At 45.9% G+C, this 21,760-nt stretch overlaps 1 protein-coding gene across 3 annotated transcripts in view; it reads left to right on the top strand.

Annotated features, from left to right (window-relative positions):
- The first annotated feature begins 15,495 nt into the window (after window positions 1–15,495).
- ADGRG2 (adhesion G protein-coupled receptor G2) overlaps window positions 15,496–21,760 on the top strand; it is a 138,969-nt gene continuing 132,704 nt past the window's right edge. For all 3 annotated transcript variants that reach the window (XM_045089355.1, XM_045089356.1, XM_045089354.1), the window contains exon 1: window positions 15,496–15,666. The gene's annotated coding sequence lies outside the window, so the exon portion shown is untranslated. The remainder of the gene's footprint in view (window positions 15,667–21,760) is intronic.

Below are 21,760 nucleotides of genomic sequence, written 5' to 3'. Positions count from 1 at the left end.
TTGATCATTTTAAGAAACTGCAAACACAGGAGAAACTCGGAAAACCCAGTAGGAGCTATCCGTAAGAGATATCTACATTTATCTCCATTTGAATGGAGGGAAACCTCCGTTTGTAAGGATGTTCCCTCCCCTTCCCAGGAAGAGGAGGTTTACTCTCCATCTCTAAAAATTGTTATTGATGCAGAAAACAATGATTTAGATCTGCATAACAATCTAACCCTTGTTTATTGTGCTTTCCTGGTAACCTCTCTTAACTGATTCTCCACCCCCAAAATCTCCTTTAAGCCTTAGCAGAAGATGGTGTTAAGGTGATGGCTTTGGGTCTTTTGGGGGAGTTATTCAGCTTCCCAGGTCTGTCCTGTAGTTACAGGAGGTATACACGCTATTAAACTTCTGTTTTTTTCTTGTTAATGTACCTTATTGATGAAGTTCTAGAACCTAGGTGAGGTTCGGTGGGCTGAGGTCCGGAGCCGATGACCAAGAAAGAATTCTTGAGACATCTTTGGTGCAAAATGGTGGTTTATTAAAGCCCGGGGACAGGACCCATGGGCAGGAAGAGCTGCTGCCCTGGGTTGTGAGGGTCGGCATGTTATATACCTCGCGGTTGGGGGAAGGTGAGCGGAAGGGATGGGAGGTTTCAACAGAGTTTTCACAGTTAAGGAGGGCCTGCAAGGTGCGGGGGGGGAGGCCTTGCCCTATGGCCTGATCAGTGTCGTCTTTAGGTCAGGCATTAACATCAAGATAGTTGGGAGATTCTTGGTGGGGTGTTATGATCTGGCTATCATTTACATTCCCTTCTACCTGAGCCTCCTCCAGTTTATGGTGGGAGGGAGACATTAGGACTTCAGGAACTGAGAGTTATTTGCCTCTGGAAATTTGTGCTATTGATAAGGTAACCTCCCTGTTTAGGTCTCTAGGACATCTGTAGAGCAAGGGAGATTCCTGTTCTGCAGGATTGCGATCCCTGCAAGTTAACTATCATTTTATGGCAGTCAGGGGTGCCTGAGGAATGCTACACATATGGAGGGGGGGCAGGTGGAGAGGGGGTGCAAGGCACCAGCTCTTGCTCTGTCTTCAGCCAGCCTCCTGCTCCCTCATCATTATGGCAATTCAGTTGTTAGACTGGCCAAGGAACCAGAAGGGAAGAAGGGGAAACTTTTCTGCTCCTACCGAGGACTTGCCTTAACTCGTAAGTCTATACCAAAAGGATCTCTGCCCTTGTAAGTGAGGGCAAAGGAATGAAGAGGGTCTTAGTTGGTGACCTTCATTCCCAGGGGTGCCCACAAAGGCTCCCTTCCTTCATCAGAGGCGTGAGTATCAGCAGCCAATCTTAACTCTCTTCTGTTGGACCAAGATTGCTAAATATTAACACTTTTAGGTCCTGAACTTTGAGTGTTCCAGAATAGAACAGGGGTAGGGGGTTAGGCCAGCAGGAAAAAATAGGGGGTTTCTCTTCTACCCACAGAACATCAAGGTCTTTGCTTCTCAGTGTTTGACTTCTCTTGCTGCTTATTAGGTTCTAACAGGATACCTGGAGATGAGCAATGAGGAAGTCAAGGCTCGCTTTTGGGAAGGTCAGAGGCCCATCCTGGCAGCACTCCACGATCAAACCGGACAGGCCCAAGATGGCAGAAGCCGTGGCAGGAAACGCCCGATCAAATTAGGAAGAGAAAGCGTGAAACCCTGCTTACCAACCCAACTGATAAAACTTCCATCCCCTAGTTAACACAGTCAATAAAAGATAGAAACTCAAGCCTCAGGGTGTGCCCTTCCCAGATCTCCAGAGAGTGCTTTAGACTTTAATAAACTTTCCCACTCATGTACTCATCTTCTCTGCTGCGTGTCTCTCCCCAAATTCATTCTTATTGATGAAGTTCTAGAATATAGGTGAGGTTCGGTGGGGTGAGGTTCACAGTCGATGACCAAGAAAGAATTCTTGAGACATCTTTCGTGCAAAATGGTGGTTCTGGACAGGACCCGTGGTCAGAAAGAACTGCTGCCCTGGGGTTGTGAGGGGTGGCAGGTTGTGTACCATGGGGGTGGGGGAAGTAAGGAAAAGGGAGGTTTCAACAGAACTTTCATATGCTAAAGAGGACCTAACAGATACCTATACCAGAGGCCTTGCCATTGCCAAGGTCGTTTTGCCTTCTAACAAGGTACTAGCATTAAGATGGGTGGGAGATTCCTAAAGAATGTCACATATGTCCCACCCAGGATGGGGGGGGGGTTGCAAGGTGTCAGCCTTTTGCTTCATCCTCAGCCAGCCTTCTGTTCCCTCATCATTATGACAAGACCAGGAAACTTCGGGGCTCCTGGGAGGCTCAGTTGGTTGAGTGACTGCCTTCGGCTCTGGTCATGGTCCTGGAGTCCTAGAATGGAGTCCCGCTTCAGGCTCCCAGCTCCACGGGGAGTCTGCTTCAATGAGAGGGGAGAAGGTCAGAGGGAGAAGCAGACTGCCCGTGGAGCTGGAAGCCTGAAGCGGGACTCGATTCTAGGACTCCAGGACCATGACCAGAGCCGAAGGCAGTCACTCAACCAGCTGAGCCTGGACCCAGGCTCCCCAGGATCTCCCTAGTTCACTGGACAACCGTTGTGTCATGCAAATGTAAAAAAAAAAAAATGGATCTGGCTCTGCAAATTCATGTTCAATAAAAATATCTAACAACCTCCTAGGCAAGAAACAAAAAAGTCAAAGTGAAGTGTTAGAAGAATCAGGAAGTAACTTGATCAGGAGCTTATAAAACGAGACTGATTTGGTGAAGTCTCAGGTGCCCAATGCTGGATTCACTGAATGCAGGTTTAGGGTTGTGCTGATTTTTGAATCTGTTGGAGAATATGGGGGACTCAGTCCAGAAAACACAAAATCTACTTTTATGTTATTTTATTTTAAGATTTATTTATATATTTGGGAATGGGAGAGCATGACTGGGGGGAGGGGCAGAGAGGGAGAAAGAGAGAGAAAGAGAGAGAAGGAGACTCCCCAGTGAGCAGATAGCCCATCACTGGGCTCGATCCCACAACCTTGACATCATGACCTAAGCCAAAATAAAAAAATCGAACACTTAACCGACTGAGGCATCCAGGCGTCCCTGAATAAACTGCTTTTAAACAAAATATGCCAAATACAGTAGTTTTAAAAAACAATCCTAGTTATGTGAAATGCATTTTTACTTGTCTGAACTGAAAAAGGACTGTGTGGCTATCGTGGGCATTGAAGATAAGCAGTGCTGAAATAGATTCTGTTTAGTTTATCAAAAAAAAAAAACCCATAAGATGTAGTTATGGGTATAATAAAACATACTTGTATTTTACATCTTTAATAATGAGTGACTTTGAGACTACATTCTTACCTTAGTTAAAGAACAGACAAAGACTAAAACATTAATTCTAGGTCTAGAAAAAACTTGAGAAGCTGGGATGAAAATAGAATGATCTACCTTGAGAATTTTTTTCTTTTAAGATTTTATTTATTTATTTGACAGAGAGAGAGATCACAAGCAGGCAGAGAGGCAGGCAGAGAGAGAGGAGGAAGCAGGCTCCCTGCTGAGCAGAAAGCCCAATGCGGGGCTCCATCCCAAGACCCTGAGATCATGACCTGAGCTGAAGGCAGAGGCTTAACCCACTGAGCTACCCAGGCGCCCCTACCTTGAGAATTTTTAGTAGAAATATGAGTAATAACCAACGTTGATTGAACGTTTGCTTCGTGCTGAGTAGTCTACTAAATCCTGAACACCTATACTTCTCAGGTTGTAATGTACATAAGAAGTTTTCGAGGGCCTGATTAAAATATAGATTCTACTTTGGTAGGTTTGGGGAGGAACCAGACGTATTGCATCTAGGAGGTATGGAAGTGATACACATAACACTGGCTGGGTTCAGGTACCATGCTTTGAACAGGGAGGTTCTAGCTGGATCATCTCACTTAATTCTCACAGTAACCCTACAGGGCACTCACTAAAAGACACTAAAGAAGATCTGAATTAAAAGTGATTTACATTATTTTGAGGAAAAAAGGTTCATGGCTTTGTTTCCAAAGACGAAGCAGGATCAAAAGGAGCCTCAGAAACCCAGAAGCATGTAAAGGGTAGAGGATATGCTGGGTCTTTGCAAAATTCTAATCTCTACTGAGAAAAAAAAAAAAAAAAAAAAAAAAAAAGAACAAGGAAAAGGAAAGGAACAAAAAGTACTTTGGTTGGGTCCAGTAAAATTGTGTGAAAATCTCAAGAAATTTCACTTCTACCCCAGAGAGCATAGGATCACCAATTTTGGAGATTCTGGGTTCCCTAAGAAAAGTTGGCAATATTCATGAAATGACTCATCCATTCACTCAAACTAAATTTGTTCATCACCCGCCATGTGCTAGGTCACAGATCCCGAGAGTACAGCGATGAACATGACAGAGACAGCAGTTACATCTGAGAAGGGTGCTGCCCATCCTAACGCTGTAGAGCTCGACTTCAAGAGAAGGCACGTGACATAGGCTTAGCCAATCATAACACTTCATCCTCCCTACCATACAGTGGTCCAAGCCAGGCCAATGAGAACCTGTCCCTGGCGTTATTATCTGCCAAACCGGAAGTTCTCTTTCTTCTCTGTGATTGTTACCTGGGCTGATGATGCGCTGGAAGGGTCTAGCCATGCCTCATGCCGCTTAGTATGGAAGAAGTCCTGTGCAGAAAGATTGGAACTAACTATTGAGAGAGGGAGAGAACGAAAGGGAAAGAGAAAGAGAGGGGGGAAATCTGATGACATAATTCGAATTCCTGTATGCAGAATCAACTCCACCTCTGTCTATCCCAGATATGAGAGCTGATAGATTCCCTTTTCTTTTTCCTTTTTTCCCCTTTTCTTACTTAAGCTGATTTGAGTCAAGTTTCTGTCATTTGCAACCAAGAGAGCCCTGACTCAGACTTACAGACTCATTATATGAACAAGTACATAAACCTCACAGTTCGTCTAATACTGTGACTCTCAAAGTGGGGTCCCTGAACCAGAACCTTGGGGCCACTGACAACAGGTTAGAGATACAAATCCTGGAATTCTATCCCCACCCCAACCTCCTCAATCAGTAAGTGTGAAGGGAGAGTCCAGCCATCAGTTTTAATAGGCCCTCCAGATAATTTTGATCTGTACTGAAATCTGAAAAACTCTGTCCTAATACGTCTCTTTCCATGAGATGGGAAAAGAGAAGCTCAGAAATGAGAGGTAACTTGCTAAAGATTATCAAACTATTTAAAAGTGGTCTTAGACCCTCATAGTAATCCAAGGGCTATAGAGTTTGGAAAAGGAAGGTCACTTGGAGTTTTGAGGGAAGTAACACATGGATTGGCAAATAGGAGGGGGGAAAATATTTTGGGTCAAATAATACAGTACGGTTGGAAACACTTGCTGTGTGTTTCCACAGGAGTTTGGAGAATATTTTACTCATCTTGGCTCCCCAGCTGAGCCAACAACAATGTGTTAAAGCTCCATGGCCAATGGCAGGAATCCAGGAGAGTCCTTTTTATGTGCCAGCAAAGAGGAATTTCTTAGAAAAGCTACAGAAATTACGCTACTATCACATTTCGCGTTGTGGAGTGAGGGAATGAAGAAGATGAAGCAAAAAACAAGGGACGACAGTTTTTCCCCAGCCCCACCTCTCCAGATGGGAGAAAAGGGTTTTATCGTTGTCCTGGCCCAGGCAGAAGTTCCTCGGAGGGAAACTGGGCACCTAACCTGGTGACTTGGAGAACAACTTGCGTTTCTTGAACTTTCTTTTTCAGGTGGAGGGAGAGATCAACAGCGTTCCACAGTGTCCCTGGAAACTCTATTTAGTACCTTACTTTCCGATGATTTGTCCAGCCTGCCCTGGGGACTTGGTCTATCCAGAGGCAAACCTAAGAGAAGAAAGGCCTTGGCACCAATGTTTCTGAAGCCTTTCTTAGTTTCTCCTTTGCTACTCGTGAGTAGACAGATGGTCATGGAAGGTAGCAGAGCAAAGGATCAAGGGAGATTGCTGGTACTACTAATTGTAGAGAGGACAAGCTTTTATAGTCACTATATACTTTTCCTTTGGTACATCTACTCGGCTAAGGCCAATGCCCTCTAGGAAGATACCTGTTAAAAAAAAAAAAAGCATCACCTCCTCTCATATAAACCCGTGATTCACACATTCATTCCTCCATCTGTTCGCTTGTTCATTCATTATTTGTTGGATGCAACCACGTGTCAGACACGTGCTAGGCACTGGAGACACAGCAACAGAAATAGTAACAAGCCAAGATGAAACATCCTTGACCTTATGGAGCTTGCTTTCTGTTTTTTGGGGGGAGACAGTTAATAAACAACACAAGAAAGTAACATAAGTTGGTTGGCAGGGCATCTGGGTGGCTCAGTGGGTTAAGCCTCTGCCTTCGTCTCAGGTCATGATCTCAGGGTTCGGGAATCGAGTCTCTCATCGGGCTCTCTGCTCAGCAGGTAGCCCGCCTCTCTGCCTACTTGTGATCTCTCTCTCTGTCAAATAAATAAATAAAATCTTAAAAAAAAAAAAAGAAGTTGGTTGGCAATTAGGGCTATGGAGAAAAAAAATAAAGCAGGGAAGGGAAAGGGCAGAGAGAGAGCGAGAGAGAGAGCGAGAGAGCTGGGTGTGGTGAAAGAGGAAATTAAAAAATGTAAATAAATAAGGTAGTCAGGGAAGGCCTCACTGGAATCCAGTGTGGTCTTTGTCATCAGTCCTCGGGAAAGGCCTCTTGAAGCTGGAAAAGACCCTAAGAAAAAGATTTAAACTACTAATTAAGAAATAACGGCGAGCGGCACCTTGCTGCTTCTGTCCATGGAGCATGTGATTCTTGATCTTAGGGTTGTAAGTTCAAGCCCCACATTGGGTGTAGAGATGACTTGAGAATCTTAAAAGAAGAGAAAGAAAAGAAATAACTACTGATAACTACTGTGGTATAGACAAATGTCACCAACTATTCCATACAGTTAGGCTGGAGTCATAGAACTAATACTGGTCAATGAATTTTGAGCATCAATAATGACATGATCACTTCTGGGCTGTGGCATTTAAAAGCCCAGGTGCCTCCTTTCCCCTCTTCTTCCCTGCCTCTGCCATCTTGGTGACACATGTTCCTGACGGTTTCCCTTGAAATGGAGGAGGGTATCCTGTCCTGCCTCAGACTTCACATGAGGGAGAAATAGACCTTTAAGAAGTTAAGCCATCGAATTTAGGATTGTCGCTGCAGCCCGGCCCAACTTCACCTGACAAACACATTTACTACACACAGATTCAGGGGTGAACACTCTAGGAGAAAAAAGAAATACCAGGGCATGCTCTTAAGGAACTTCTATTCCAACTGGCAACTATAGCTGCAACTTAGCTTAAAAGTTCAAGGCCATGAGTCATCAGAGCTTAATGAATGGTGCAAACAATGAGGATTTGGGCATTCAGGGGAGGGAAGGACAGCTGAAGCTGCCTGGCACCCTGGGGATGGGCAAATAATTGTAGAATCCATAGAAGGGAGGGCAGAGGAGGCTTTGAAGAACTTGCTCTTGAGAGAAGAGTAGGATTCAAAGAAACAGAGCATGAGGAAAGACAATTTAGGGGAAAAGTAGAGCAAGTGCAAAGAAAAAGTTATGGAAATGGGGCAAGGCACATTCTAGCCGGAGTGTGCAGGGATTCTAATCAGAACTGAGGATTCACATAGAAGACCAAGGTTGAGGAAAGAGCCCAACTGGGCTATGAATGACCAGTGAAGGATTCTGAGCTGGATTCTGCAGATGGTAGGGAATGCTGCGGACTGGTTTAAGAAGTCATTTGGACTGTTCACAGTTGAGACAAAGGAGAGTCTGTTAGGATGTTCCATAGATTGCATGTAGCTATGGGAGGTCTGAAACAGGGAAAGGGGGTGTAGTGTCTTCTTCAGAGTGAGGTCCGTGGACAAGCAGCATCAGCATTGCTTAGTAGAAGTGCAAACTCTCAGGTCCCACCCCAGACCTACTGAAATAGAATTTGCATTTTGACAAAATCCTCAAGTGATGCTTGCACATTAAAGTTGGAGGAACAATAGTTTGGCCGACAGCAGCTGATGGTCCGCCCTCAACCCATTCTTCTCTTCGCCTAGTTTCTTTAAGGCATTCATCCGTCCTCCGTGCAGCTCCTGTGATTCAGGGTACACGGATCCTACCCCCAGCTGTAGAGTTAGTCTTGTGGATCTACTCCTTGGTTCTCTAAGTGTCCTTCCCGGCATCATTTGGGAACTCGTTAGAAATGTACAATCGGAGAAGTAAAATCTCAGGCCCCACCCAAGATTACTGAATCAGAAATCCCGGGGCTGTCAGCCCTGCAATCTGTATTTTGGTAAACTCTCCAGGTGATTCTGATTCAGGCTTATATTTCAGAACCGCTTGTCCTCACCAGTCATGCGGATCACATTCCCGACGGGAGTGATTGGTTCCTGAATTCAGGCTTAAGCCAATCAGTTTCTGACATTCTTCCGGCAGCTGAATCTGTCCAGAGACGGTCATATGACCTAAGCTGGCTCCATCCAACTAAAGAGAAGGCTATTTATGTTGTTGTTTTGTTTCTTGTTCTTGTTTTTTCCTCTCCTTCCTTCCCTTACCCCTCCTGATGGGCACGAGTGAGGTAGCCCGTTGTCTTCTTTGCTGCTGACTGCCAACATACAACCACGAGAGAAACCAGGCTGAGGGCAGAGCTCAAAGGATCACAGCGAAGAGGAGCCAGAATCCTTGCACTGTGCATCTGATCTTCCTGTTTCCTGAAATAACACATTTTCTTATAGTTTAGTCCAGTTGGATTTGTGGTTTCTTGTACTGATGGCCAAAAACGTTATAACTACAGGTGAGGTCAAGGAAGTATGGGGCCAATAGGCATACCAAAAATATTCTAGGATGAAGGATGTATTTACTTACAATTTTTTATTTTTGTATTTACTTACAATTTTTACAATTTATTTACAATTTTTTTTTCCACTAAGTTCCCCAAAACTAGATCCAGGTAGATTAACTGTTGTAACTTGGGAAAAGCAACTTGGGACAAATAAAATGGAGGATTACTTCATGCAGAGGATCCCCAACTGGCGAATTGGCTACAAATAAATAGTCATTTTTCTTTTAATTTTTAATTTTAATTTTTTAAAAAAAGATTTTACTTATTTATTTGACAGAGAGATCACAAGTAGGCAGAGAGGCAGGCAGAGGGGAGGAGGAAGCAGGCTCCCCGCTGAGCAGAGAGCCCAACCTGAGCCGAAGGCAGAGCCCGACCTGAGCCGAAGGCAGAGGCTTTAACCCACTGAGCCACCCAGGTGCCCCAAACAGTTATTTTTAAATGAGAGGGGGACTTAAGGTGTCTTCTTAGGTGAAATTTAAAAAAAAAAAAGGAGTAATATACAAGATGAGCCTGAAACATATCGTGGTTCCAGAAAGGAAGAAAGTGCTCAAAAAAGGAATGGATACAGGAGCCGACCTGAAAGAGCTGAAAAGTGATCGATAAGCCAAGAGAGTTTGACAACAAAATGGTAACATTGGATTATAACCTGAAGGCTAAAATAATTATCTATGAGTCCATAGTGATATAAATAAATTGAATAATTGAATACATAAAGTAACGGGAGAGAAGGCATAGCTCTGCCCTATAGAAGAATCCCAACCTGTACCCCTGGGGATAAAAATATATTATATGTTTATAAAAAATAAAAAAAAATAAAGGGGGAAAAAAAGAATCCCAATGAATGCATGTAGAAGCTATGGGGGAAAGAGGAAGATACCATGAGCACACCACAGTGGTCACTCTAGCGAACGTGACCCACAGATGGATGCTAACATTAATAAGAGAAGGTTTGAGGAAAAACAGGGTATTGGCACAGTCTCAAAGTATCTTCCCCAAGAGGGAACATGGACATGTAAGACAGACTAGGGGGCTCTAGGGGTGTGTCTGTCTTGAGTTTTCTCCTGAAATATGCCCTGTGGTTTCAGAGACAGGTAAACCAGAGGCTCGGTTTAAAATTGCGTGGCTGGCAGGCACCTTGCTGACTCAGGCTTGATCTCGGGCTTGGGGGTTCGAGCCCCATGTTGGGTGTAGGGATAACTTAAAAATAAAACTGTTAAGAAAGAAAGAAATTGCACAGCCAGGACCTCATGCGTTCTTCCAAGAAACAAACAGGGCCATCTTTGTTCAGAGAACTTTAGTCACGGCTGAGCCGAAGGTGGCCTGGCCCAGAGACTTGTTCCCTGTGTCACTTCGGAAGAGATGGGCTCATCCCCCGCCCCTCGGTCTCTACCCCAAGGCCCCGGATTGCTCATTGTCGCCAGGGTTGTGGTGAGTTACACAAGCTAATGCCAGCGTGCAGATCTACTGGGATGCGTTTAGTTTCCTCTTGATTCTGGGATTATTTGTGTTGGCACAGGGCCATCCTCAGCTCTTCCTAAGTTGGGACACATTCTCAGAAAGGGCTGGTCCCACCATCCTCATCTTGCTAGAGGCCAAAGTCTGGTTTCATTTTTCATTAAACTGCTATTTGTAACTTTCATCGAACAGAATGACAACATGTCCAACTGTCTTCATTCAGTATTTTCACAGAAGAGAGCCTTTTGCCTCCCATGAGAACATGTGATTTATTTATCTCCTCCATTGTGCAATCGGTTCACCATCATGACAACTAACACAATGTTCTAGAGAAAAATTTTGCTGTATCACATGGTGACATCACTCACATCGGCAGTGATTGGCTTTTCACCTAGATCCACCAAAGCCTGCACTACAGGGATGGAGTAGTGGGACCAGGGGCTTCTCTGCTTTGACTGTGAGTGCCTAGGGGGCTGGGATCACGTCTTGCTCACCTTCATCTGCCCAGGGGTCAGCCATGGTAGGTATGGTAGTATTTCTACCTCTCCACTTCCTGGGTCCTTAAGGGACTACATGCCCAGCCTTTTGTGCCTGGGGTCAGCTCTGAGAGTGGTTCCAGCTGATGAGTAGGGAGCAGAAGCATTGCAGATCAAGCCTGGGCTGAAGCTTGTGGTCCAGGAGCAATTTCCCTTCTAACTGAGCAACCAGGAACATTTAAGAGAAGGCCCCTCAGTCAGTTTCTGTCCCTGAGCAACTGTGGTAAGTAGAGCTCTCCTTTCTAACTTATAATGAACATGTAGCATGAGTAAGACATAAACGGTTGTGTGGACTGTGGAGATTTTGAGTTGTTTGTTACTGCAGCAAAACGTAGGCTATGCTCACTGACACTGTAGGCCTAAAATAGATATTTGTTACTGAATGGATGAATGATTTAAGCCAAAAAGGCCTTCTGAAAAGTGGTAGCTCTAGAATTTCTAGAAAGGAGAAATTCAGTCCTGGTAATCAGGTGACACTTGTGTGGGAAGTAGGGACCATGCTGGCTAGAGGACTTTTCATGTTTCGTTCATAGAGTACACTGGTTTTGTTAGATGCTGTTTATTTGGGGTGTTGGAATGTTGATGAGGTTATGAGGAGCCCAAAATACCCCAAAGCAGTCCTTGGCACTATCACTAGAGTTTAGATTGAACTTGTCACCTCCTATGTGTTTTACAGATGGGGAAACTGAGACCCAGACTCAGTGTGGTGTCATTTCCTGATTCTCTATCTAGTGCCTTTTTTTTTTAAAAAGATTTTATTTATTTATTTGACAGAGAGAGATCACAAGTAGGGGGAGATGTAGGCAGAGAGAGGAGGCTCCCCAGAGAGCAGAGAGCCCTATGTGGGGCTCGATCCCAGGACCCTGGGATCATGACCCGAGCCGAAGGCAGAGACTTAACCCACTGAGCCGCCCAGGCGCCCCTCTACCTAGTACCTTTTGTACCTGGCCTTTAGATAGCAGGAGCTTGAGAGTCACACTCTGACTGATTCTCCTCCTGGCTCTACCACTTACTAGCTGTGGGTCTTGGGAGAGGCTGCTTATTCTCTCTGTGCCTCAGTTTCTTCAGCTGGACAATCCTGAGTGGGTTGCCATGAAGATTTGGTAACAAAGTATAGACTAGGGAAGGACCTGACATGCCTGGCATGTAGCAAGTATAATAATGTTTATCCCCATCAAGGCCATTATTGTCGTTGTGGTTTCTCATCCCACCGTCTTGACTTACCCCCAAGTCCCATGTTCTCTTTGTGCTCATTTCCCTTGGAAAATAATAAATCTGTTAGAGACCATTGTGTGGTATCTTTGTAGACTATTTGGCCCCAGGGGAAGTTGCAATTGAATTTTTTTTTTTTAAAGATTTTATTTATTTATTTGACAGAGAGAAATCACAAGTAGATGGAGAGGCAGGCAGAGAGAGAGAGAGAGGGAAGCAGGCTCCCTGCCGAGCAGAGAGCCCGATGCGGGACTCGATCCCAGGACTCTGAGATCATGACCTGAGCCGAAGGCAGCGGCTTAACCCACTGAGCCACCCAGGCGCCCCGAATTTTTTTTAAATAAAGATTTTATTTATTTATTTGACAGAGATCACAAGTAGGCAGAGAGGCAGGCAGAGAGAGAGGAGGAAGCAGGTTCCCTGCTGAGCAGAGAGCCCGATGCGGGGCTCGATCCGAGGACCCTGGGATCATGACCGGAGCCGAAGACGGAGGCTTTCACTCACTGAGCCACCCAGACACCTCTGCAGCTGAAGTTCTAAGGAGAGAACTGGGCCTTGAGCCCTGGTGAGCTGTCCCTTTCTTCCTTCCACCTCCCTCTGCCGAGAGCCCATACTCCGGGGTCCACCAGAGGGAGGGGATGAGGAGGACGAGGCCTTGCGTCCTCCCTACTCAGGCTCTGCCGTGTTTCCAAATCGCCCACTCTCCAGTCGCTGGGACGGCAGCCTCTGGGTTGTGCTCCCGTAGATTTAAGATTGGACTGCAGATCGTGGGCACCCTCAGCCTTCCTCCATGTCACCAGACAGTGCCTGCGGAGGTGTGTGACCAGGGTCCTTCTCACGGAAAGGGCAGAGTGCCCCTTGGCTGGAGCGCCGGCCACCTCTTTAGTCCCAGACTCTTTCTTCTTCCTTCGGTCAGGATGGCAGAGTTATATTGACCTGACAGCGTGTGCCAAGGGGAATAGAATTTCGGCTGAAAGTGCATCAAAATCTGAATTTTAATTTCAGGCAAAGAAGTCTCGTCTCTCATTTTTGTGTTTTAGACATACTTCCTTCAAGTATTCTTTTTTTTCTTTTTTCTTTTTTTTTTAAACAGCAAGATTGTTTAAAGGAAAAGCATATTTATTCTGGCATCACACTTAACTTTAGAAATTTAAGCATCTTTTAAATTTAACATCTTTTAAGATGATCTTTTAATAATATCATCTTTAATATGAGACAGAATTGAAGTCCTTTCTTTTTTTTTTTTTTAAAGATTTTATTTATTTATTTGACAGAGAGAAATCACAAGTAGATGGAGAGCCAGGCAGAGAGAGAGAGAGGGAAGCAGGCTCCCTGCTGAGCAGAGAGCCCGACGCGGGACTCGATCCCAGGACCCAGAGATCATGACATGAGCCGAAGGCAGCGGCTTAACCCACTGAGCCACCCAGGCGCCCTGAAGTCCTTTCTTGAAGTAAAACCTACATAGGGAAAGTGCGCATATCACAGGCGAGCAGCTCGATGAATTTCCACAAACCTAATACATCTATGGAAGTTAACACCGAAATAAAGAAACAGGACATCACCTTCTTATCCCCCTTGTAACTTCCGCCAGTCACTAACTTCTCCAAGACCGCTAATCTGATTGTTGGTTTGGCCTGTTTTACACTTTGCATAAATGGAATCACATTGTGTGCATGCTTTCATGTCTGATTTCCTTTGCTCAGTATCGTTTATGAATTCCATCTGTCCTCAAAGGTTCATGCTTTCTCCTCGCTGTTTGTCATTCCGTTTTGTGACTACACCACCGCAAAGTTTTCAATCCATTCTACTGCTGATGGACATTTGAGTAGCTTTCACTCTAGGGCTGTTAGAAAGACCCTGCTTTGAACACTCTGGTTCATATCCTTTGGCAAACATACGCACTCCTTTCTGTTGGTTATACACCTAGAAGGGCAATTGCCGGCCGTGGGGTTAGTTGTATGCCCAGTTTCAATCCATTCTGCCAAATAGTAGTGTATGAGATTTTTGGCGGCTCTGCATAATATGAAGTCTATTTTCTAGTAAGTCGAAGATATACAAGTGTTAAGTTAATGCAAACAGAAACAATTAAGTCCTTTGGCATATCATTAAACCCGTTTATTGAAACTGTTTCCCCCTTACCATAATTGTGCCTTCAACTTGTTATGTAACCTGGATGAGCTTCCTGACCTCTACTCTCTCTTAATCCAACCAGTCAAAAGTCTCTCTCAAAACACTTTCCATTCATTTATCCACCTAGAATGTTGTGAGTGTTAATAAGCCGGAGTTTGCAAAACAAATTCAACCCCTCCCGCAAAGCTGAGTCCCTCTTAACCTGGGGTTGTGTTTAACAGGGCAGAGTCAGTCAGGATGTGTTCTGCAGACCTGCATTTTATAAACACCTTCTCCAGAGCTGTGGATGCAATTCAGACTAGAATCTTGTTTTGGTGGTAAAGAACAATGGAATATTCTCCTGCGGGTTTTAACAAAGGAGAATGGTGCCTTTAAAGTGATAAAGCGTTTTGCAAATATAGGAACTATTTGACTATAAAGGGTAGGGTGGAAGTGAATGGTTGGACAGCAGTGGAAGGAAGCAGGGAGGGAATTCAGAGTGCTTATCCCCCCCTCCAAGTCTCTGTCTCTACAAGTAATTAGAATTGTACAACCGTGTCCAGGCCCTTAGTCCTCCATTTTCCCATCTGTAACATGGGGGTACTTCGACAAGCTGGTTAGGTGAGTTGTAAGTCCTATCTAGATTTAGTTCTTAACTCTGTGAACGTGCACAGGGAGAAGATGCTAACAGAAAAGACAGAAGGGACCAGAGACAACTCACTCCATACTCTCCAGCACACACGCACACACTCAGCAAGTAGAGTGCTGGGGATCCCAGTTTTTAGGTACCCGGTGTAACCTGTCATTCACCAAATAGCCGTGGACCTAAAATTTTTCCCAGAAAATTTTCCTTTTACGGGATCTCTCCGAATCCCCCTCCAGTGGTTCGACATTATGATCTCTGCATTGGGAATACTGTGGCAGAGGGGAGACCTGGGGCTCCCATCCATCACAGTGCACGGTGCCGAAAACAGTGAACCAGGCATTTGGGTACCAGGGCGACCCCTAAAGGTGAGAGGATGGGTTTGGAGGTTTGGGGGGTCTCCAAGGAGCGCGCCGGACCCGCCGCGGGGCACCCGAGGGTCGCGCGGTCCGGGGAGTCCCGAAGCGTCGCGGGGGCCTCTGCAGGGGTGGGGTGGACCGCCCAGCCCGCGGGCCGCGATTCTCTCCCCGCCCCCCTGCCCCGAGCTCCCTGTCGGGCTTCGGCCGGCCGCGCCACTGGCTCACACCCTCCTCCCCTCGGCGCCCCGCCCGCTCCCCACCTCCGAGTCCAGCCTCCGCGCCCAGCCTCGCCGCCGCCGAGCGCCGGACGCGCCACGCCGCGCTGGGCTGCTGGAGAGCAGGCGGGCGAGCGGTCCCGGAGCGGCGGGGGCGGCGCCCAGCCCGCGGGAAGGGGGAGGGACGCGGCCGGAGGGAAAAGGAGGGCCGGAGGGCGCCAGCGGCCAGCGGGTCTGCCGGGATTGGCAGGTAAGCGCGCAGCGCCGGGATGAGGCTGTTCCCCCGGGCTGCTGAGACCCAGCCCGGGAGCCGGTGGCGGGCGCGGGCGGCTCGGGCGGAGCGCCTGGACCTGGAGGGCGACGGGACAGCGGGGCGAACGCTCCCTCCGCCCCGCTGCGGCTCTGAGTCGGAGCCAGGGCCGCCCTGTGAGGCAGAGGCCGAGCCCCGGGGGCCGGCACCCCGACCGTGGGAGAGTGCGCGCCACGGGAGAGGGGGCTCCGGCGACGCGTTCTCGGAGGGGTGAGGGGGACGGCGTGTGTATCCAAAAGCTTCAAGCGGACTCCAACTCTCCCCGCCCCTCCGGGAGACGGACTCCCGCGTCTCGTTTGCGCGGACGGCCCTCGAAACCGGACCCTTGGGGGACTCCGTTTACCGCTCCGGCCGTGGGGTGCGTTGGAGCTTGCGGAGCGCGAACGCGCCGCGGGCCCCAGACGGCTCGGCTCGGCGCTGTCTGGCGGGACCCAGAGCAGGTGGCGGGGGCCGGGGGCGCGGCGGGATGGAGCTGCAGCTCGAAGCCTGGGGGTGAGCATGGGGAGCAAGGAGGAGGCTGGAGGTCTCGGGCGAGCTTTTTCCGGCTGGGACTCGCCCTTTCGAGACTCCAGAACTATATACAAGGTGAGGAGGAGACGGGCTTTGCCCGCGTCAGATGAGGCAGGAGGCAGAGGTTTTCCGTGGCTGCCTGGATAGTGACACTTCTTAGTTTGTACTCTCCACGAATCCCTTGGGAGTCTTGCTAAACTGCAGATTCTGATTCGGTAGATCTGGGGTGGGACCGGACAGCCTGCATTTCTAACAAGCCCCCACGTGATGCTGATGCTTGGGCTCCATGGACCACATTTTCTACGGTAGGCACAGCAGAAGTACTTTTTTCAGCCAACAGGCTGAAAACCTAAGAAAGTGAGAGACAGGGGGAAGAGGTCCTAAGACTTTAGCAGTCCCAGCTCCACCCCAAACACACACATGAAAGTGATAGCTACGCGTTAAGAAGCTAAGTGCTTTACTTTTCTTATTAACTTACTATCCAGATACATTATCTGTTGGTCGAGCTGGCTTCGTGGGCATACAACCTGTATTTTGGTCTTCACGCTTTGCTGTCACTGTTGAAATTCTTACTCATGTTTTGAGCGAGGGGCTTCGCATTTTCATTCTGCCCTGGGGCTCACAAATTATGTAGTGAATCCTAATAGTCCCCGTTGGCGGAAGTAGCACTTGTTTCTTTGATCAGGGTTAGGAGCTGGTGGGTGATGGAGAGTGAAGGTTTATTAAGCCGAAGTCTAGCCGAATGTTGCTGTTCCTCCCGTCTTTCTTCCTTTCTCTTTGGCTATTTGAAAGAGATAAGCCTGGGAGTGGAACCTCAGTTATACATGGTATGCCAATATGTATTGCTTTATTAATATGAATAATTAATGGTTTATTAAGAGCTTTGTTATTAATAGGCAATACAGTTTTAAGTTCGACCTCATAATAATTTGTAAATTAAGTGACAAAATACGTGTTATTCCCAAAATATTTGGGGAGACCTGTTTAGTGTCTCAGAGTTTTGCTTAGTTAAGATCTGAAACGAGCTGGACATTGCTTGGTTTGGCTGCTTTCACATCTCAAATGCAAATCTAGAAAACAAAAAGTGGCCAAATTTTGTAGCTGTTCAGGGGTATTGTTTTACAGGGCCTCAGCCTGATGCCAGGCCCTGATCGGATTCCCACCGCTTTTACATTCCCTGCAAGGTGACTTTCCTTACAAGGGGGATAGAGCAGATTCTGCTATAGACAAACACTGAAGGAACGCAGCGTGTTTTCCGTGTAATTCTTGCCCACAGACTCCAGGTGTGTTTGATTTTCTAGAAAAAAAAAAAAGGTTGGAAACACAGAAAAGAAAAAGAAGCTGAACTTTAATTATGGATATGATTTTGTTCAGGGGGAGAAAACATCTTGAGAACTGGAATTTCATTGGCAGGTTGGGCAGGGAAAAGAGAGCTGCTGTGTTTTTAGTACCATGAACAGCCTTCCAGAAATGGCAAAGCAAGTTTGCTCAGGTGTTAGGGAGCCGGTTAAGAAGCTGCTTTTGTGTGGCCTACGTGTTGGTTCCAGGGGCTCTGGTGTGGTTGTGGCGTGGCTGAGTCTGACTTAGGACTCGGAGGGGGACATCACTATGTAGGTTCCTGGTGCTTTCACTGCTCACAAGAAACTGACAAACACATTTTTCCATTTTGCTGCCTGAGAGTGCCAAGTCCCTTTCAGATACTCCCTACAAGTTGGGAAGAGCACCCTTAACCAAAAAAAAAAAAAGGTGGGCAGAGAATGTGTTTCCGTGATGTTAATAATTTGGAAGCTAGAAAAGAGATTCTGCCTTTAGCCAAAACCTAGGAACTGGTTTTGAGGCCTTGCTGAGAAAGGCCTTCCCTACCCCAAGATAGAGGGCAAAAAATTCTTTTAAAATGTGTATGGTGGGGCGCCTGGGTGGCTCAGTGGGTTAAAGTCTCTGCCTTCGGCTCAGGTCATGATCCTGGGGTCCTGGGATCGAGCCCCGCATCAGTCTCTCTGCTCAGCGGGGAGCCAGCTTTCTCCACTCTCTCTGCCTGCCTCTCTGCCTACTTGTGATCTCTGTCTGTCAAAGAAACAAATAAAATCTTAAAAATAAATAAATAAAATGTGTATGGTTTTTAAAATATGTGGGTCTTTAATCCACATGGAACTTGTTTTGGGAACATGGTATGAGGTGGGGGGGCACTGGAAATTAAGAAATGGGCTCAACATTTGGTAAAAATTAAAATAAATTCTCTCAATCAAATAAGAGTCTCTGAACACTCTGTTCCATTTTATAAATTACTTAATTAATTCTTGAGTTGACTCCATGTTTTTGAGATTGAGGCATAATTTACGTATAATAATATTCAGGGGCGCCTGGGTGGCTCAGTGGATTAAACCGCTGCCTTCGGCTCAGGTCATGATCTCAGGGTCCTAGGATCGAGTCCCACATCGGGCTCTCTGCTCAGCGGGAAGCCTGCTTCCTCCTCTCTCTCTGCCTGCCTCTCTGCCTACTTGTGATCTCTGTCAAATAAATAAATAAAATCTTTAAAAAAAATAATATTCATCATCTTTGTGTACAGTTTTAAAAGTTTTGACAGATTCATATGGCCATCTAATGAGCACCATAGCAAGACAGAAGAATTTGTCACTCCAGAAAATTCCTTTTTGACCCCTCTGTAGTCAGCCGCCTCCACCATACTCAGCCCCTGGCAACCATTGATTTACTTTCTGTTGCTGTAACTTTATCTTTTCCAGAATGCCCAGCGACTGGATTCATAAATGATGTGGCCTTCTGAGCGTGGCTTCTTTCACCTCATGTAATGCATTTGAGATTTCTCAGTGTCCCGTGAATCAGTAATTTGCCTTTTTATTGCTGAGTACTATTCCACAGTATCCATTCCCTGACTTTCTGTGCTTATGGATAGGGCCACTGTGAACGTTCACAGACAGCTTCCTGTGTGAACATACACTTTCATTCAGGTAAATACCTCCAAATAGGATTGCCACTGGGTTATATGGTAAATCTAACTTTGTAAGAAATGGCCAGACTTTCCCCAAGCGGCTACATGCCAGCGTGCTGCCACCGGCCAATGTATGAGAGGTCCAGCTGCGTGGGCTGCTCCCCGTCGGCACTTGGTATAGTGAGTTTGATTTTTGTCTTAGTCGTTCCAGTGGGTTTGTGGTGGCCGCGCTCTGTGGTTTCAGTTTGCACTTCCCTAATGACTAGGGATGTTGAGCATCTTTTCATGTGCTTTTTGGTCATTTGTATATCTTATGAAATGTCTGTTTTTCTAGATTGTATTGGCTGAATAAGTCACAAGAGCTCTGCATATATCATATTATCTGGATACAGGTCAGATATCTATTGCAAACATTTTCTTTAAGTCTGTAGCTTGCTTTTGCATTTTCTTTTTGTGATGTGAGAACTCTTAACTTGAGAGCTATCCTCTTAAATTTTTAAGTGTATAGTAGAGGACTGTTCACTATAGTTGTCATGGCAAGCGGCCGATCTAGTAGAATGGATTCATTGTGCATAGCTGAAGCTTTATGCCCATTGAATGCTAACTTCCTATTTCCCCCTCCCCCAGCCCCCGGCAACCACCATCCTACCCTTTGTTTTTATGAGTTTGAATATTTTATTTGACTTATACATCATAAAAGTGGAATTAATGATTTTTTTTTTTTAAAGATTTTATTTATTTATTTATTTGACAGAGAGAGAGATCACAAGTAGGCGGAGAGTCAGGCAGAGAGAGAGAGAGAGAAGCAGGCTCCCGCTGAGCAAAGAGCCCGATGCGGGGCTCGATCCCAGGACCCTGAGATCATGACCTGAGCCGAAGGCAGCGGCTTCATCCACTGAGCCACCCAGGCGCCCCTAATGATGTTTTTTGACGAGTGTAAGATTTCTTTTTTTTTTTTAAATAAGAATAGCTTTGATCTTTTTTTTTTTTTTTTTTTAAGATTTTATTTATTTATTTGACAGGTAGAGATCACAAGTAGGCAGAGAGGCAGGCAGAGAGAGGAGGAAGCAGGCTTCCTGCTGAGCAGAGAGTCTGATGCGGGCCTCATTCCCAGGACCCTGAGATTATGACCTGAGCCCAAGGCAGAGGCTTAACCCATTGAGCCACCCAGGTGCCCCAGAGTAGAAGATTTCAATTTGATAAAGTCTAATTTATCAGGTTTTGTTCCTTCTATAGATAGCAGTTTTAGTAACCTGATAAATCTTTGTCTACTTCACCTTTACCAGGATTTTTTCTGGACATTTTATTGTTTTATCTTTTTATGGCTTTATTTCGGTTAACTTTTGTGTGGGTCAAGATTCACTTTTGTTCATATAGATAGCCAGTCCTTCCAATACGATTTGTTGAAAAGACCATACTTTACTCCTTGTATTCCCTTGGTTCCTTTGTCAAAAATTAATTGACTGTACATGTGTGGGTTTGTTTGTTTATGTATTTATTTTAGAGATGGGGTAGGGGAGGGGATGTGGTGTGATAGAGAGGGGAGGAGAGAGAGGGAGAGAGAGAAGAGCATTTTAAGCGGCCTCCACGCCCAGTGTAGCCTGACCTGGGGCTCGATCTCACAACTCTGAGATCATGACCTGAGCCCAAATCAAGAGTCGGACGCTTAACTGACTGAGCCACCCAGGCGCCCCTGTGTGCATTTATTTTTGAATTCTGTTCTGTTCCATTCATCTGTATGTCTGGCCTCATGCCTATACTACATTGTAGGTCTTACACATTCTTGCAAGGTGAATTCCTAGATTGTTTTGTGGGTATACTTTTTATTGCTTTTAGAAATTGTTATCATTGGGTGCCTGGGTGGCTCAGTGGGTTAAGCCGCTTCCTTCAGCTCAGGTCATGATCTCAGGGTCCTGGGATCGAGTCCCGCATCGGGCTCTCTGCTCAGCAGGGAGCCTGCTTCTCTCTCTCTCTCTCTCTCTGCTACTTATGGTCTCTGTCAAATAAATAAATAAAATCTTTAAAAAAAAAAAGAAATTGTTATCATTTATTCCCATTTCATTTTACACTTCCAGTACTCTTGTATAGAAAGGTTATTTATTTTTTCGTAGGTGCATCCATATTCAAGCCATGCTACTGAATTTTTATTAGTTCAAAGTTCTTCTAGTGAGTTTTCTTGGATTTCTAAGGTAGACAATCAAACTTTCTGGAAATGAAACAATACAGGCATTTCCCCTCCCCACTCTCCATATTTTCTTTCATTTTACTTGCTTGCCTTAGTGGCTAGGCTTCCTTCTAGGGCACTGTTGAGGAGTATCTGATTTGGGTGGGAATGAGTCTGATGCTTTCCTACTGGGTATTGTGCTTGCTCTAATGTTCTGGTCCTTATTCTTACTATCGTCAGGAAGTTTCTTTGCATTTGGAGCTTCTAAACGTCTCAAGTTTAATTTTAAAATTTCGTGGTCTGCTTAGATTCTTTTTTTCCATTGAAAAAGCCTAACAGTTTAGAGGTGAGTCACTCTTCCCAGCTTCTACAGAGGGTCATATTTTGATCTCCCTGGAGGAGAAGGTTAAAGT

The sequence above is a fragment of the Mustela putorius genome, unplaced genomic scaffold (assembly GCF_011764305.1).
Source record: "Mustela putorius furo isolate JIRA1106 unplaced genomic scaffold, ASM1176430v1.1 tig00003836_pilon_pilon_pilon, whole genome shotgun sequence".
NCBI classification, from domain to species: domain Eukaryota; kingdom Metazoa; phylum Chordata; class Mammalia; order Carnivora; family Mustelidae; genus Mustela; species Mustela putorius.
This window is presented reverse-complemented; position numbering and strand designations above follow the sequence as displayed.